Source organism: Chlorocebus sabaeus, chromosome X (genome assembly GCF_047675955.1).
Source record: "Chlorocebus sabaeus isolate Y175 chromosome X, mChlSab1.0.hap1, whole genome shotgun sequence".
In the NCBI taxonomy this organism is placed as follows: domain Eukaryota; kingdom Metazoa; phylum Chordata; class Mammalia; order Primates; family Cercopithecidae; genus Chlorocebus; species Chlorocebus sabaeus.
The window spans coordinates 102819286-102836239 of NC_132933.1; the positions used below are offsets into that span (position 1 = coordinate 102819286).

The 16954-nt window shown below is 35.8% G+C and overlaps 1 protein-coding gene across 3 annotated transcripts in view; it reads right to left on the minus strand.

Annotated features, from left to right (window-relative positions):
* The window catches only part of CLCN5 (chloride voltage-gated channel 5), a 162412-nt gene that overhangs the window by 94714 nt on the left and 50744 nt on the right, over window positions 1–16954 (minus strand). The window lies entirely within an intron of this gene.

Below are 16954 nucleotides of genomic sequence, written 5' to 3' on the forward strand. Positions count from 1 at the left end.
ACACAGCTAAAAGGATTTTTAACTTTCTACTCTCCTCAATTTCTTCTTTTGGCATCTGACATAAGATGACTCCCTAATTCCTGAAATACCCTCATTTTAGCTTATATGTAACTTATATGTTACAGTATTCTGGTTCTCCTACTACCTCTCTGATCCTTCCTTCTTTTCAATATTTGTTGCCACTTCTTCCTTCCTCAAGGTTCCTACTGTGTCTAGCCCCCCACCACCACTCCACCTTGCCCCACCATACATCTATCCAATTACCTTTCTCTGAATTCTATTATGGGTTACAGACATTATTCTCAAATAACTTCCAAATTCTAAAAATCTATTCCTGCTCTCCCATTCAAGCCACAGCATATTTTAAATAATTGCCACCAAATAAAAAGTTTGACACTTGAAAAACATCCCTAAAGCTAAACTCATTACTGCTCCCCAAAGCAGATTTCTTTCTCCCCAAATTCTCTGCAATCACAATTGCTATTTTGATGTCACCTATCTAGAATGTTGATTCTCTTTCACTCCCTCCTCTTTTAACCCCTATATTTAATTTGGTACTAAGTCCAAACTTCCCTGTTTGCAGCATTTTGTATTTATTCCTTTACTTTCTATCCCTATTTTTCTCACTGATGTCCTGGCCTTTTCCTTAGGTTATTACTCTCCAAGGTCATTCCCTGTTGTTGGCCACATTCCATCTCTAACTCCCTTGCCCTGCTTCCCAGCTGCCGCACAGATCTCTTCTCAAGTCAAGCCAATTTCCTCATGGTCAGCCTCCGCACCCACCTCTAACCAGACTTGTGTTACTGGGCCAGACTGGCCCAAATATTAACCGTCTTTAAAGGCTAGCTCAAGTCTCACTTCTTTCATGATATTTTCCCTTTCCTAAACTCCCCTAGGACAATGCCACTCACTACTTTATTGTATTCTCATTGAATAATAAGCACAAGGGAATCAGGATTCAGGCAAATTTACTCAGACCCTCCTTCACAGTGCTAGACACACAATAGTTGCTCAAGAAATGCTTTTGGATTATATGACGATTACTATTCAAACTATATTATTTATTTTAAAACCTCTGCTCTTATTTCTCTCCCTAGTGATTACATATTGAATCTGGAAGAGCTGATGAGAGGACACTCTGGACCCCCTCCCGACTCCCGTCCTGCCTTTGGAATTTAGCACATGAAAAACACATATCACAGGATACTAAAAGTTCACAATTTTAGAACTTTAGTAACAAGGGACCACAAAATCCAGCTAGATACTTCCCTTATATGTGGAAAAACTGCTTTTTCCCCCTTGAATTCAGGTTTAAACAAACCCCTTAAATTAAAAAGCAAGGACAACCGGAAACCCTTCCTCTCCAGGTCTCTTAGGAGATGCTGCTCTGAGGCTGACCTTGGTAGTGGAGAAGGTGGGTGTGGGGAAGAAACCTTAAACGCCTAGAATCCACAGCTCAAGCCAAGGAAGGAAGAGACCCAAATCCACTGGGGCCAGCACATCTCTCTCTAATGCCAGAAGTTCACAGAAGTCTCACTTCCTAACTTGTCTGGCTAGATTCTTAAATCTGTTTAAACTATTGTATTGCTTAACCCATCACCCAGCCACCAAATAACAAGTTCTCCCTAGTTAGCTCAAGGAAACGACAGCACACCAGTTACACACCCTACTGTACTCTGCCTAACAGTAACTGCAACAGTTAGATTTTTGTGGGTCAGCAGAACTTTATAAACTACTTTATAAACCAAGGAAAAATTATAGCTCTACATATATGCAAACCTTTATAATTGAAATATATCCCTTAATTAATCATATGGGTAAGTAAATTACTTGCATTAAAAGCATCCTAAAAAAGTTCTTGGCTTGCCTCAAGGTTAATGGAACATTGAGTTAAGAAATTATTGCTAGGGGGAAAAATAAAGAAAACAACATGCAGAACACTCAGCATATTGTCCTAGCGAAGTGTTAGTTAAGCTGCAATAGACTTTAGCAGTGTAAGCATTTTTCTCCTCGACACAAACTGTAAGTACAATATTTAAGTGTTTCTTCTCTTCTTCCTTTGTTATTGCTAAACTTTGGTTTGGAGATTCTGCCAGTGATGCACCTGGACAGTCACTGGGAATTTTAAGGGGGGTAATGATTAAAATGTCAACCCTACAAACCACGTAGGGCTTTTAAGGAGAAAACAGGCAGGTTTTCTACCCACAGGTACTTTATGAGAGTAGTGTATAATCCTAGGGTAGGACATGAAACTGCATGTCAGAATTCATCCCTTGAAAGCTCAAAGAAAGCAGTAATGGTGGGAAAATGGGGAGCTGGGAACATTTTTGTTATTTTTCCAAGCTGAAATTTGGAAGGCAAAAAAAAAAAAAAAAAAGAAAAAGAAAAAAAGAGAGAGAGAGAGACCCCAAGAGAGAGACCCCAGGACCCTTTTGCAGATTCTATGGCACAAGTCAAGAAGATGTAGCCAGCCAGCTCATAAATTTACCACTAACCACAACTAAATATAATTCAAAACACCTGGAAAGCTTTTTTAAAAAAATAAATGAACTGAAAGACCCTATAGATTTGGGCAGTTGTCAGAATTTGTGCTGCCAGACAGATGGCGTCAATGCTCTCAGGACAATGAGACAAGTCAAAGGCTTAATTCATTCAACTGAGCAGCACCTCTGCACATGGATTACTATTTACACTTCATAACATACACTCCCACTAACGCCATATGTTTAAGAAGCCATCATTGGGGCTGTGAAAGAAAGGAAAGAAAGTTCCCAGTGAAATTCTCACCACCCTTGGTTACATGGGTGTCTTCACTTTGTGGTAAATCATGGGGCTGTAACTCTGGATTTGCACACTGTTTTGTAGGTGTGTTATATGTTAATAAGAAAGTTTTAAAACCCCCTGACATCCTTTGGCTAAACTTGTAGCATTATTAAACACCTTGCCAGAAAAACTCTTCTAGACATTGGCTTAGGCAAAGAGTTCATGACCAAGAACCCAAAAGCAAATGCAACAAGAACAAAGATAAATAGACAGGACTTAATTAAACTAAAAAGCTTCTGCACAGCAAAAGAAATAATCAGTAGAGTAAACAGACAACCCACAGAGTGGGAGAAAATTTTCACGAACTATACATCTGACAAAGGACTAATATACAAAATCTGCATGGAACTCAAACAAATCAAGAAAAAATAATAATCCCCTCAAAAAGTGGGCTAAGGACATGAATAGACAATTCTCAAAAGAAGATATACAAATGGCTAACAAACATATGAAAAATGCTCACCACTAATTATCAGGAAAATGCAAATCAAAACCACAATGTGATGATACATCTTACTCCACCAAGAATAGCCATAATTAAAAAATTAAAAAATAACAGATGTTGGCATGGATATGGTGACAAGGGAACACTTCTACACTGCTGGTGGGAATGTAGACTAGTACAACCACTATGGAAAACAGTATGGAGATTCCCTAAAGAACTGAAAGTAGATCTACCATTTGATCCAGCAATCCCACTACTGAGTATCTACCCAGAGGAAAAGAAGTCATTATATGAAAAAGACACTTGCACACGCATGTTTGTAGCAGTACAATCTGCACTTGCAAAAATATGGAACCAGCCCAAATGCCCATCAATCAACAAGTGGATAAAGAAAATGTGGTGTATATATACCATGTAATACTACTCAGCCATAAAAAGGAATGAAATAATGGCATTTGCAGCAACCTGGATGGAGTTGGAGACCATTATTCTAAGTAAAGTTACTCAGGAATGGAAACCAAACATCATATAGTCTGACTTATAAATGGGAGCTAAGCAATGAGGATGCAAAGGTATAAGAATGATACAACGGCTGGGTGCAGTGGCTCATGCCTGGAATTCCAGCACTTTGGGAGGCCGAGGCAGGCAGATCACTTGAGGTTCAGGAGTTGGAGACCAGCCTGGCCAAAATGGTGAAACCTCATGTCTACTAAAAATACAAAAATTAGTTGTGTGTGGTGGCAGGTGCCTGTAAGCCCAGCTACTTGGGAGGCTAAGCCAGGAGAATTGCTTGAACCCAGGAGGCGGTGGTTGCAGTGAGCCAAGAATGCATCACTGCACTCTGGCCTGGGCGACAGAGCCAAGACTCCATCTCAAATAATAATGATAAAAAGAATGATACAATGGACTTTGGTGACTTGGGAGGAAGGGTGGGAGGGGAGTAAGGGTACAGTGTACACTGCTCAGGTGATGGGTATACCAAACTCTCAGAAATCGCCATTAAAGAACTTACCAAGCCCAGCTACTTGGGAGGCTAAGCCAGGAGAATTGCTTGGACCCGGGGGGCGGAGGTTGCAGTGAGCCCAGGTTGCACCACTGCACTCCAGCCTGGGCAACAGAGCAAGACTCCATTTAAAAAAAAAAAAAATTACCCATGTTACCAAACACCACCTGCTCCCACAAAACTATTGAAAAACAATTATAAATAAATAACTAAGTGAAAGGGGAAAATACCCACCTTGCCATACAAATGCTTATTCCAGGAATTTGGAATAAACTCACTGGTTGAGATGGAAATGCCACTGCTTATTGACTACCAACCCTGAAACTAAGTACATAATGGAGAAATGATTCATTGATCAAGGAGTGTGCAGACTGGACAACTTAACCTGAAACAGGTTAATTCAGCAATTTCCAAATTTTGGGCAACTGTAATACTCTCTTAAAGGTTCCTCAAACACCGCATGCTCTCACTCATAGGTGGGAAGTGAACAATGAGATCACTTGGACTCGGGAAGGGGAACATCACACACCGGGGCCTATCATGGGGAGGAGGGAGGGGGGAGGGATTGCATTGGGAGTTATACCTGATGTAAATGACGAGTTGATGGGTGCTGACGAGTTGATGGGTGCAGCACACCAACATGGCACAAGTATACATATGTAACAAACCTGCACGTTATGCACATGTACCCTAGAACTTAAAGTATAATAATAATAAAAAATAAATAAAAAATAAATAAATAAATAAATAAATAAATAAATAAATGAAAAACACACACACACACACACACAAAAAGGTTCCTCTAACCTCTAAAGAGAAAAAAACATTGCATCGCATGTGGATATGAATGTTAATAGAAATTGGGTAAACAGAAAACAATGTTTAAAGTTTCACACCATTCTCAACATGTGACACTCCATGGAATCATAAAATCAGATCCGGCAATAACTGGTCTGAATCAGCAGAAAAATGACTATAAAAGGCACTAAACGAAAACCTGTGCCATAGTCAGCACTATAGAGTAGCCAAAAGGTTATGTCACAGGGCAATGTTGGAAAGTAGGTGCTCTGCATGTTCCCAAACTATAACCAACCAACTTAATATACTTTTTAAATAAATATTTTAATGAAGTACCTACTATGTATTATAGAAGACACATCTTTTGGAGGAGAGAAAAATATTTTTATTTGGATAGAAGATTTGTTTATTCATTTAACCAATATGTATCAAGGGACTTATAAGGCTAGGTGCTAGGATATAATATGTTTTTTTGGGGAAGGACACACACTTTATACCCTTTAGTATCTCCGGCTACTTGCAAAAGCATTAAGTGGGTGGGACTAACAGAGATGGAACAATTACAGAAAAATAAAAATATGAGCCTGGGCAACATAGGGAGGCCCTATCCCTATGAACATTTTTTTAAAAATTAGCCAGATGTGGTGGTGCACGCCTGTGGTCCCACCTTCTCAGGAGGCCAAGGCAGGAGAACTGCTTGAGCCCAGAAGTTCTAGGCTGCAGTGAGCCATGATCATGCCACTACACTCCAGCCTGGGTGACAGAGCAAGAACCTGTCTCAAAAATATGGTGTAAAATCAGGCACTAAGAGGTATGATATTAAGTATAAGTAGAGCAGCGGGAGTTCAAGGAAGGGGTCTATTAAGTATAGCTTTGTATAGTTGCAGCGTGAACCCACCTGGGGCTCTCTAGCATGGGCAGGTGAGGTTGCTGAAAAAGACAGGGCATTCCAAGCTAGGACAGGGAGAGTCCAAGCAAAAGGCAAGGCAGTGTGAAGGAACAGGAGGCAAAGCAGTGCTAATCCTAGTATGGCACAAGGACAGGTGCCAGCCCCCACACTCTTACTATCAGTGTTTATAGAGATAAGAACAGAAATTAATAAGCATTTAGGGACTTTTATACCAATTTGACAGAGTAATTTTATGTTCATTAATCTAATAAAAATGAAGCTTATATTTTATATGGCTTTATAATTTTCTTCTTCTAATGATTTTTATTGTATTTTGCAAAAGTATCTGTCTATGATGGTTTACAAGTTAAAAAAAATTAAAAAGAGCAGGTTTTTCAGCACAGCTGCCTTGAGAAGCAGTGGTGGTGCTATCTGTCATTCGAGGGGCTAGGGTTTGTATAGAGAGCCGGGGGAGGTAAGGATGGATAAACGAGGTGAGGCAAGATTACCAAGGACTTGAAATCCAAGCACACAGAAGAATTTATACTGGAGCCAATAAGCACTGGAAAGTCACCCTAGGTTCATAAATAAGGAAGTGACATAAAGAATGCAGTTATTTTATAGGGCAGAGTCTGGCAGCAGTTTCTTGGGTTTGACTGGAAGGAAGAACAATAGCTCAGGAACTAAAGGGATTAGAGTAACTTGGAAATAGCGGTGAGGAGGCTGAACCTGAATCACCCCTGGCCTGGGTGATGGACAATATAGCACTAGAGAACAAGGGGCAAAGCTTAGATACGCTGACTTTCTGGGGGTAAAAAAGGAAAAACAGGACTCCAGGGTTTCTTGCTGGAGGCCAGACATAAAAAGGCCTCGCTTCTCTAAAAGAAAAACTTAAGCCTTGACAGGGAATGACAAGTAAAGACAGACTAATGAGGAATGCAGGGGACTCAAAACACTGAAGTACTTGGAGGATGGAGGAGTTTTTCTGCAGTGGCAGGGGGCCTAGGGGTATAGCCATAGAAAGCAGGAAAGGGTGTGAAAATATCACTTTAAATGGTGAAACTCAAGTCTATATAGTCTACAAATGAATCTATCACATTTCTACCCTGGGATTGCTTTGCACTGTAGTGAGTATATTAAAATGGCTGATTGCACACGACCATGATTGAGGGAGGGCCATTCTGTAAAGGTCTAAATAGCAATGCTTCCCTGGACTTCCCTTTCACAGGCACAGGCAACAGAAACGTTACTCAAGATTTAATAGAGTCTAATTAAGACGCCCCCTCTGTTTAGGAGACTTCCAGGAAGAATGTTTTATTATGCCTTGAAAACACCATCATATAAAGTTTACAATTACAACACCAGTGGTCTGTGAACATTCAGTTTGTGGCACATAAGTACTTCCAAGGGTATCTTATAGGGAGGAATATGGTTTTTCCCCCTTGCCATACTTGTACCTGTCAGAGGTTGATTCTTATGGATTTAATAAGCAGTATTTAATAAACTTTTATACAAGTGTGTTGCTGTTTGTAATTTTCTAAAAGAACATACAGATAATCTGATTGAGAGATGGTCTTACTGGATAAGATACCATCCACGTTGTATGAGAAATGTACTGTTTACTCTCCAAAGGGGTTATCTTGACCTAAAGGTGGGGGGACTACCAACAACTTTGGACAAGTTTAGAAGATAGCAAAAAACTATGTGGCTGCAATCTCCTAAAGAAAGGTCATACTTCTAGAAATTTCAATAAACAAGGGATATCAATGGACTTTGGCCAATGAAATATTTTAGGAATATAAGGTGGGATGGGAGTACCTATGAGAATAATAATATGTCATTTCAAAAAATGTGTTGGGCAATATAAGCTAATTCTCTCATCAGCATTCTGATGCTTTGGGCTTTGGGCTTAATCTACACCTGTGTTAACTGTTCCTGAACATGCTATGCATTTTTCCTTATTACATAATCTTCTGTTTTTGAAGATTATCAAGTTCAGCAGCCTCTTCTAAATAAAAGCAAGTATATATACCTTACACCAGCATTTTCTAAACTGTGAATTACATAACACTTGGTTCTATCATTAAAAAATGAAATATGATTGTCCCACGGTCAAGAAAAAATTGGGGAAACATACAAACGGATTAAAAGCCATGAGAAATCCCACAGTAAAGAAACATTACATTTTTCATTTAACTCATCATTTTGGAAATAATCTGCTAGTGGAAAGAGGAAGGTAGATTCCTAAGCATTTTCTTCAATAACTGACTTTTTTTGTAAATTAAAAATAAGGATGGAAAATTAAACCATACATACAAAGGAAACTCTTAATCATCTGAAAGTTTTACAACATACGAATGTGCTAAATATCATATCTGCTAACATAAAGATTAAAAGACCCAAAAGATTTTAGAAACTTAGACAAATAAATCTTTATATATGTTTAGCTAAGGAAAAACAATTTATTTTCATGTCACTGAAAGAAAATTTCATGTAGGTGTTTTTAAAACATGTTAATTGTTAATAAAGAAAATGACTAAATAAAGAAGCCAGACATCTGGGCAGATGGCAAACCAACAGTGCCTTTGAAATTAAATACACCATTTTTTAAAATCTGGAAGAATAACAAGGATTATTAATAAAAAATAATCAAGATAGGACTCAATTACTATAATTGTTTAAGAAGTAAGCCAGGTCCAATTTTAAAAGCTTTACAATACTAGAAGTAGATAAGCAAAGTCACCATGATAGGGTGAAGAGAGCATCAATTAAGAAAACATAGGAAAGACCACAAGAAAAACAAACAGAATAAGATGGACGGCCTAACAAGTACCTAAGAAAGACTACAGTTCTATGGCAAATAACCAATACATTATTACAAATAAAAGAAAGCGTTGTACATAGCAATAAAAGGAATCAAAGCCACAAGATAAATTAAGAAATTAAGGCTATCTTTTCATATCATTAAATCATCCCTCAAATTTACTAGAGTATGAATTTAAAAAGAAAAGTTCACTGCTAAGTTAAAAATGTAAGATAATTACAATGCTAAATTTTATGCATTAAATGTTAAAATAATTAGAAATGAGATTAATAAAATCTGACTCTAGTTATAAAAATACACGTTTAAAATGGTTACTCTCTCCTTGAGCTCTAGGTATTTGAAAAGTAAATAAATAAATAAATAAATTAATTAAATGGTTACTCCCTTTAAGTTTGCTAATGCAAATAAAAAGAGCAAGACATTAGTCACAGAATCGGAAAAAAGTACATCTTAAACCAAAACACAAGGACACTATAAAATGATAAACAAATGAAACAGGAAATGATTTTTTAAATACCCTGTAAATTTTTTAAAAATCTAATGATTTTTTATAAAACAAAAAACTGATCAATTCAATATGACAGAGACAAACACACTCCTAGTTACAGAATTATTCCATTAGCTGAATGAGGAATCAAATTAGCAACAAAAACAACAATGAAAGAATTCAGTATATCGAAACAAGACAATACAATATAATCATCAGGTTTATATGATTTGTTTCATGTAAAAATATTTGGGAAAATGTTATTTTTCACAATAATTTGTCATACACTCAAACACAGACATTCTCAATATGAAACGGCAGGATTTCTACACAGCACAAGGCAGTAAGATAGGAAATGGGATATAAGAACACAATCCAACCACATAGAAATCATAAAAATATCTTTCTTAAATGGCAACTGAATAAAGAACTAATTAAAATACAAACAAGGAATCAAAATGTATCCATAGCTCTACAAGCCTATCTTAAGAAGTTTGAAAAAACTAATAAAATTGATAAACTGCTAGTACAATTAAACAAAGGAGAAAAGCAGATAAATTATTCACTTTAAAGATATATTTTAGTTATACTTAATAAAAAACCATTTAAATCATTAGGGAATTCCATATGTAAATATGCTACAAATCACAAAAAGGAATAAGTTTCTCAAACAAAAAAAAAACAGCCCAAGTACCCAAAATGAGAGAAAGAATCTAAATATACCAAAGAAATAAGCAATATTGCCAGGCACAGTGGCTCACACCTGTAATCCCAGCACTTTGGGAAGCCAAGGTGTGAGGATATTTGAGCCCAGGAGTTTGAAACCAGCCTGGGCAACATAGTGAGATCCTGTCTCTACAAAAAAAAACTTTTTTAAATAGTTGAGTGTGGTGGTGCATGCCTATTGTCCTAGCTACTCAGGAGGCTGAGGTGGGAGGATCACTTGAGCCCCAACATTTGAGACTATATCGAGTTATGATTATGTCACTGCCTACTGCACTCCAGTCTGGGCAACAGAGTGAGACCCTGTAGAAATAAAAGAAAAAAACGAAAGAGAAGAGAAAGAAAGAAAGAGAAAGACAGAAAAGAAATAAGCAATATTATCAACAAACTTCAAAAGAAACAAAAAAGATATAAGCAGTTCAAATATTAAATCAATAATAATCTTATAATACAAATGGTTCCTAAAAGTGCTCTATCAAACTTATTTTCATGAGACTAAGGTCAGCTTGATTACTAAACCTGATCTATGGCTAAAATCTCACAAGGAAAATTATAGATTTTTCCTATTTCTGGACACTGATGCAAAATTCTAAATACAATATTAGCAAGCTATACATCAATACTTTAAAAGAATTGTTTGTCATGATCAGTTGGATTTTAGTCTGAGGTTGCATGGCTGATTTTAAATAAAGACAACAATTCATAAGAAGATTAGTAAAAATATAATTAAATGAATAGGGTAAAAAATCTAAAAATTCAACATTTGTTTCTAATTTTAAAAGTAGAAGGATTGTCTTTTATTATCACAAATACGATATGTCTGAAAGAAGTCAACGTTATTCTTAAGGGAGACATGTTAGAAGCAGTCATCTAAAATAAAGAAGAAAACCCCCCCACAAAGATACCCAATCATCATTCCTAATTAACTATGTTAGAAAATGTTGACCATTGTAATCAAGTAGGAAAAATAAATGAGTAATGTAAGAAGATAAAATAAAAACAACACCATTTGCACAATATATAATTAATTACATAACCTAAAAGGCCAAGATGTTTGATAAACAAAGTTAAAAATAATGAGTTTAACAAAGGTGCAAATTGTAAGATAAAACCACAAAAATCTATTGCATTCCCACTCCAATAATAAATATCTACCGAATACAATTAGAAGGGCAGAAATCCCTTTCACCACAGTAACAACCACCAAGTTTTATATTTTTAATATGTATTATATAACGTATATTAACATAATATACATTATATGTTAATATATTTATATTAGTTTATAATACATTATGTATATTGATATATTTTAATATATCTCATATATATTTTACCCTGTATACATATACACTGTGGGGACTAAGTATGGCAAAGAGGACAACAGGTTAGGCCTTCCTTTCCACCTGGACACTTGCCGAATCCTGTCAATGTTACCTCTGTAATATGACAATATGACACACAAAAAGTTTCCCATCTAAATATAAAGTTAATGCCAGTTCCTCAGAATAAGAGGTTAGAAGCAGATGGTTTGTATAAAAGGAATGAATAAAATGAAGCACAAGTAAATGAGTATGAAGTACCATATTCACCCATTGTTAGTAAAAAAATAAAGAGAAAACAAATGACTGTGGGGCTATGTGGATAATGAAGACAATCAAACTGTTTATACTACAGCATATACCAACTGCATTGTTCTGAGCCAATACTCCCAGTTCAGACAGCAGTTGTCCCCCCAAATAGACCTCTCATCTTCCATCTTGTACAAAATATGTTCCTCACAGCTGTATTCATGATTTATTTTTAAAATCCCAGAGATGTGATTGAACCAACTCTGATATAGCATTTATTCTCCTCGCTCATTGATCATTCTTTTTGAGTGATGTGCACGTGAACAAAGCATGCAGTCTCTGCACCAAATTGTAATGTTAATTACGTGCAGTTTTTTTTTTTTGTATACCAGTTATACCACAATAAAGCTGGGGGAAAAACATACAGTCTCTGATCTCAAGGAGTCTATGTGATATTACTTAATTTAGCTATTAAGTATTTGTAGCACACTAATATATGGAAATGAATGTACAAAATAACATTAGTTAGAAAAGTCTATAACCATAACAAAAAACTGTATACCCAGTGATAAAAGCAATGTGAAAAGATTTTCTCTCTCTACACAAACAGAAACAAAGGAGAAAGACAAGAATTTGTAAGAGATGGACAATAATATATACAGTTGCCATTTTAAAAGCGTAAAATAGTTTTCTATACATGCACACAAGCTTGCACTGCATCTTTTAGAATGCTTTCAATAGTAACGTTTGGCATTTAGCAGCTTCTATTCTAGAGCTGTACCTCTTAGAGGGGGCCAGTCTTTATGTGTATGTAACTCAGTATACTCCTCTTTTTCTCTCTCCTGTGTTTCTCTTTTAATTGCCAATAACATAAAACTGAAGCACTTCTTGTAAATTACTTGTTGCATTTACTGAAAAAGGGGGTTTATGTTCTCTTTTCCTAATTTTAAAACCAGATGAATTGAACAAATTCTATTTCTTTACTTTGTAACAGTTGCTTTTTTCCCTCTCACCACCTTTAATTGAATTTTTTCAGTGGGTCAGTGGCCCTTGATTGAATTTTTTAAGAAAGTTCTTCAATCTGGTTTTATATGACGCTATTTGTTGGAATATAAAAAGAAATCCTGAAAGCAGACATCACAAGTCTCCCATCAGGGGCAGAAGGCTCCTCTACATTTATGCTACCCTGGGCCCTTCAAGTCATTCAAAGGGATTTTATAATGTTTATTCTTAAAATTTCCAACTGTTTTGTTTTGTTTTTTCCCTAAATGTCACCTGCATTGAAAGCAATGTTTTGTCTCTGTTGCTGCTTTGCAAAACAGCACAAAATTAGCAGGGCAAAACAGAGAACGAAATGAGCAGGGTTGATAATGGCAGTAAAAGGGAAAAGAGTAACTGCCACTAAAGCCAGGATAATCGCCCCCAGATCCCCTCCAACACAGGCTGACTGGCTCTAGTTAGAAGCATTACAAAGTCCTAAGACTCAGAGGCAAAAGTACACTGGGTGCGAAGACTTAAACTGATTTCCTTAATGATGTCACTAAGTGTTTGATGAATTGAATCTTGAGTACCTTTATTGTATTGGTTTCAGCTTCATATTTAGCTTATACACAATTAATTGTAGTCCAAATACATTATTTTCTGAGTTCTTTTCCTTTTCTCTCTCTCTCAAAAAAAAAAAAAAAAAAAAAAAAAAAAAAAAAAAAAAAAAAAAAAGTTCAATGGCTGCTGCTCTCTGGCTGCTGGTAATAAAAATGAATAAATTTAGTAATATTTAGATTTAAAGGCTGAATCTTGAAAGACTTGACTTTTGTACTTTAAAACTTCACTTAAAAATAAGTAAATAAATATAATTAAACTGCTAAGACTGAGACGCTGAAGCTGAGGCATGGAAAAATGAAAGAAAATATCCACAGTATTTTCTGATGCAATTTCAACATGTAGTTTTGTTTGTTTGTTTGATCACCATTTTGTGGTTGGGGTGTAGTATAAGAGTTGGGTTTCCAGATTAAAAAGTAAAGAAAGACATGTGTAAGGCTCAGAGACAGGGGAATGCATTAACCATGAAATCAGGAATTAGAACAAGATTCAAGCAACTTCAGCTGTGTAGGAGAATGGACTCTGGAAAAAGAATTCACAGAACATTTTTGGATTACAGTGTAGAGAAATGATGGCTCATTGGGGAAAAAAACTTTTAATAAATGTTATTGGGGAAACAATTAAAATTCATTCCAGATGAGTCAAGGATTCAAGCTTTTTTAAATTATGAAAAACTATAAGAAAATGCAATGGTGCATTTACACTCAATGTGTGAGAGAATTTCATTAATACCAAAGCTAAAAATGAAATGGTCACCTATGCGTGATGCATATGACTACATGAAGTACACTTTGCAATTATAGAGGCAGTAAAAAAAGTAAAAGTTTAAAAGGAAAGCAATATAGATAGGAAGTAGCCATGATTTTGATGGAGAAATAACTTAATATAGAAAATAATAAAGTTCTGATACACCCTTATGGTTAATACTACTTTCCCCTAGATAAGTGTTAAAGATATAAAAACATTACACCAACAAGAAAGGAACACTACAAAATGTTCAGCTTTATCAGCAATGAAAGCCCTGTATACCTATTAGCTTCCTAATACAACTAAATGGTATATCATATTTTATTTTCCTGAAAAGCAATACCAGTTATTAAGTATACCGTACTCTACTGGCTCTAGATGAATTGGTGAAAGAAACAAATACTGGAGAAAACTTCGTATTTTCAGTCACTGGCATTTTATATACTGGTCATTTCCATGCACCACTAGGACAGCTTTATAACTTTCAATGCAGATTTTCAGCAGTTCAGTTTCTTTCAGATTTTTTTAAAATTTCAGATTCATTTGTAGTCATTTATGCCTAACCTATTTGTTAGGCAATCTTTCATACATTTTTCTCCATTTTATTTCAGCCATTAAGTGAAACTGCTTTTGGAAATTTGGCTGACATTAATGTTTCCAATCACAAGTCCATTTATCCATAAATAGTTTTTGTATACTTTCTTGTTATTTTACAGTATTTAAAACATACTTTAAAAAAAGCATTTTGGGCTGTTTTAAATTATTTTGCTTCACTAAAGCCTATATTCTAAAGAGAAACGAGCTTTCAACAGAGTTGAGGGAATGGCTGAATTTTTTGTTAGGTATTCCTAAAAGTAGCATTAGATTTTAGATACTAATTTTAACACTGTAGGTGTAAAATTAAGGGAGACATATATAGACATATAGTTAATTCATCATTCCAGTAATCATAGATATATTTATATCTTTAACCCTAAACACATTAGACAGTACTAGGCTTTTAATATGACTAGTTAGTATTTATAAAAGTAAAGTTGCTTCAATATGCAAGAATTATAGAAAAAATAAAGTAGAGAAAGCAGAGCTTAAAGAGGTAAAGCCAGCAAGGCAGCAGAATTTTTTTTTAAAATCCTGTTGGTCAAAGGATACAAAATTTCATTTAGATAGGGGAAATAGGTTCAAAAATCTATCGTACAACAATGGTGATTACAGTTAATAACAATGTAGTCTGTATTCTTGAAAATAGCTAAGAGACTACATTTTAAATGTTCTCATCACAAAAAAAGTGTAAGTGAAGTCATACATATGTTAGCTTGATTTAGCCATTCCATAATGTACACGTTTAAAAGCATCATGTAGTACATGATAAATATATACAATTTTTATTTCTCAATTAAAATGAATCACCTGAAAGTTTACCTAATATTGGAGGAAAATTTTAAATTCCAGGGAGATATTGACAAATTGAGTTGGCTGTCAGAAAATGAATTATATTTTGTTAAGTAGGAAGAATGAACAGAAATTATTCAAAGCAGGTAAAAAGCTTCAGAACTACCCTGTGATACACAGAAATGAGCAATATATGAGACTTATAGACAAGTTCATTCTTTCAAACAAATCATCTTCTTTTCAAATGTTTTCTAATTGATCAGTGATTAAATAACCTCTGGTATATTTGTGAAGGACTAAACTCTAGCCATCAAAAGTGAAAAATGATCAATGTGTGGCGTATGGTGGGGAATGTGGGAGAGGTGGGCTGCAAGCAAGACTTTACTAAAATAAAGGGAGAAAAGAAACATCTTTTTTGGTAAAAACAACAAGGATACAAAGAGATTGCAGAGTTGTATAAATAGTAGGTACTTTGTAGGGAAGGTATTGCCTTCTTTCTTTTAAGATATTTCAGCATACAATTTAAAAAATCATGGTATCTTCAAACTATTTTTGCGTATTTCAGAGGATGACATTCCCCTTATCCTCTCCAAAGTTGGCCCCCTGTCCTGTGTTTTGATTATCTTCTTCCTCACCTTTGTGGAGGTTGTGCTTCAACTGTCCCCACCAGACCTCTACATCTCCAGTGATGTATTTAAAGCAAGACCACAACACCCCTTTAATCATGCTATCCCCTCCGGCAATCCCCCACCCTTCCACACATACTTTGTTCCTACCTTTATCTTACACATTGGTTTTTAAAAAGTCCACCCTCTTGGGAGAGTCTATAGGCCAAGCCCACCCCTCTCTCAACATTACATTCACTAAATAAAAGGCACACTTAAAATAGGTTAAATAGAGGTTAAAATCATTCTGTAAGAATTTTCAAAAAGAGATTTTAATACTAGTAGGCAGCAGCTACAAGGAGAAACAATTAACATGGACATGTTTTTTTAAAAAAACTCAAAACTGTAAAGAAAGGAAATAAAGCCTTACATTATGTTTTTCAAAGTGTTTTCCTACTGGTTAGAGTGAAGGAAATCTTGTAGGTACACTGTATTTGTAGAAGAACTCTTAGACATGCTCTAATATAACACTTTTATTTTATAGACAAAGACACTGATGCCCAGGGCTGTGTTAATGCTGGCTACTGAGCCCGTGCTCTGTGCCAAGCAAGTGCTTTACATGCATCCTCTCATATAAGTCTCAGGACAATTGCCATTCAATGGTTGAGGAAACTGACTCAGAGCAGTTAAGTAATTTCCCAAAGGCAGTATGGGACCAAGCTACGTAGTCTGTGGGGCCCAGTGCAAAATGAAACTGTAAGGTCCCTTACTCAAAAACTATTAAGAATTTCAAGACGGTGACAGCAGAGGATTAAACCCTGCACACACAGGCCCTTCCAAGTGCCCGGCCCTGTGAGACTGCACAGGTTGCATGCCCATGAAGTCCACCCTGGGTATATCATTAGTAAATGTGGTAGAGCTGGGGCTGAAACCTACTTCCCTCAGATCTCAGAGTCCTTACCTGTACTCACTATTCTGCCTCCTGGGGAATTTAAGGGATCCTCTTACCCAAGGTCATACCGTTAGTTTGCAACAGAGATAAAATCTGAAC